The sequence below is a fragment of the Schistocerca cancellata genome, unplaced genomic scaffold (genome assembly GCF_023864275.1).
Source record: "Schistocerca cancellata isolate TAMUIC-IGC-003103 unplaced genomic scaffold, iqSchCanc2.1 HiC_scaffold_1065, whole genome shotgun sequence".
NCBI classification, from domain to species: Eukaryota; Metazoa; Arthropoda; class Insecta; order Orthoptera; family Acrididae; genus Schistocerca; species Schistocerca cancellata.
The window spans coordinates 5,001-7,500 of NW_026047065.1; the positions used below are offsets into that span (position 1 = coordinate 5,001).

Here is a 2,500-nt window from a genome sequence, read left to right on the forward strand (position 1 = left end):
AATCTACCCCAAGTTGTGCCGCAATCTACCCCAAGTTGTGCCGCAATCTACCCCACGTTGTGCCTTAACCTAACCCACGTTGTGCCTTAACCTAACCCACGTTGTGCCTTAACATAACCCACGTTGTGCCTTAACATAACCCACGTTGTGCCTTAACCTAACCCACGTTGTGCCTTAACCTGCTCTGTAAATGGCATATGACACGTTACATTAATGTATTGTTGTCCAACCGCAACCCGCTCAGAATGTTGTGTACACAGCTACGTGTCATCTCCCCATAACAGCTGTATTGCAGTGTGGTACGCCATAGAGACGTGTGGGAGTAATGGACGCAGTGGATGGCGATCAGCATGAGCCGTCTGTTCATGTAGTGGCGCGTGTATGCAGACATAGTAGTCTCTTCTCACACAATGTGATAGCACGGTGTCCCGCGTTCCACATCTGCGACATGCTACAGAGGCTGGTTGACAGTTCGTCGCGCAATGGACATCGCATACGTACGGGGGCACCTTCCACGTGCCCTCTAGTCGGGCACATTTTGTTGCGTGGATGTGAGCGGATGTAGTGTGTCTTGACACCTGACAGGCAGGCATGCAATAATAGTTGACTTTGCAAACGGGGATGGACGTGGACGTGTACGTTTACTGGTGACGTTACGCAAATGAACAACTGGTAACCCGTTGTGGTGCGGTTGATCTTGCTGGAGGTACATCTGTGAGGGCAACGATCGGTACAGCTATGACGCGGTTGTGTCAGCGATACCCACCACACCAATGAACGTGAATGTGGATCTGGGTGTGAAGCGATACGCGGCTGTGGGTGGGTGGGACTGTCCCCGGCCGGTGAGGGGGGGCCGCCCGGCGTGCTGGCCGCGCGGTGCGTGGGCGCACGCGCTACAGCCGGCTGGTGGGGGCGCCCAGTGGCAGGCGCGCCGGCCGACGGACGCGGCAGGCGGCGCAGCTGCGCGCCGGGGCACCCTGCGCGCGGCGCCGTGCAGCCAAAGTGGGTCCTCGCCGGCCCGGTGCGAAGCGCGGTGGACATCTGCAGTGTGCTGGTCCGATTGAGGACTGTGTGCGTTGAGGATGCGCCGCCGCCCGGCACTCGGCGCCGCGACGCCGTCTGCTGCTCGGTCGCCCCAGCGGTTCTCGCTGGTGGTTTGTATCGCAGTTGTGCAGACGTGTTGGCACGTGCGCTGTGCTGGGAGAGTTCGCTTCGGCACCCACGTGGGGCCTTTGCCCTTCTGTGGCGCTGGCGTTGGAGCTGCCGGTCACCGTAGGTGGCGCGTGTTGTCTCCCGCCGGCAATGCCACGACAGCACGCTCCCGGGCCTCTGTCGGCAGCGGCAAGCTCAGTTGGGAGCACGGGTGGTCGCACCTAAAGCGTCTACTCGCCTAACTCCGGGCGATTGCGCCTCTCTCGAACCCGACCAAGTACTTAGGACGGCGCTGCGCGCCGCCGGGACCTGAGAGGGTTTCGAGGTGTATTGTGCAGGGGAGCTCAGCCTCCTCCTGTTTGCAGAATAATTGAGCGGACGCTTGCGTGTTCGCGCGGGCCCCCGGGACACACTCCCGGGCGGCCGGCTGCTCAGCTCTAGTTGACGCAGCTCCCTGGTTGATCCTGCCAGTAGTCATATGCTTGTCTCAAAGATTAAGCCATGCATGTCTCAGTACAAGCCGCATTAAGGTGAAACCGCGAATGGCTCATTAAATCAGTTATGGTTCCTTAGATCGTACCCACGTTACTTGGATAACTGTGGTAATTCTAGAGCTAATACATGCAAACAGAGTCCCGACCAGAGATGGAAGGGACGCTTTTATTAGATCAAAACCAATCGGTCGGCTCGTCCGGTCCGTTTGCCTTGGTGACTCTGAATAACTTTGGGCTGATCGCACGGTCCTCGTACCGGCGACGCATCTTTCAAATGTCTGCCTTATCAACTGTCGATGGTAGGTTCTGCGCCTACCATGGTTGTAACGGGTAACGGGGAATCAGGGTTCGATTCCGGAGAGGGAGCCTGAGAAACGGCTACCACATCCAAGGAAGGCAGCAGGCGCGCAAATTACCCACTCCCGGCACGGGGAGGTAGTGACGAAAAATAACGATACGGGACTCATCCGAGGCCCCGTAATCGGAATGAGTACACTTTAAATCCTTTAACGAGTATCTATTGGAGGGCAAGTCTGGTGCCAGCAGCCGCGGTAATTCCAGCTCCAATAGCGTATATTAAAGTTGTTGCGGTTAAAAAGCTCGTAGTTGGATTTGTGTCCCACGCTGTTGGTTCACCGCCCGTCGGTGTTTAACTGGCATGTATCGTGGGACGTCCTGCCGGTGGGGCGAGCCGAAGGCGTGCGACCGCCTCGTGCGTGTTCGTGCGTCCCGAGGCGGACCCCGTTGAAATCCTACCAAGGTGCTCTTTATTGAGTGTCTGGGTGGGCCGGCACGTTTACTTTGAACAAATTAGAGTGCTTAAAGCAGGCAAGCCCGCCTGAATACTGTGTGCA

General features: G+C 57.4%; 1 non-coding gene across 1 annotated transcript in view; it reads left to right on the forward strand.

Moving 5' to 3' along the window:
* Positions 1–1,603: 1,603 nt before the first annotated feature.
* Positions 1,604–2,500, forward strand: part of LOC126151468 (small subunit ribosomal RNA) — a 1,909-nt gene continuing 1,012 nt past the window's right edge. Inside the window, exon 1 of the ribosomal RNA XR_007531976.1 lies at positions 1,604–2,500. This exon is cut by the window's right edge and continues 1,012 nt beyond it. This is a non-coding gene — a ribosomal RNA (small subunit ribosomal RNA).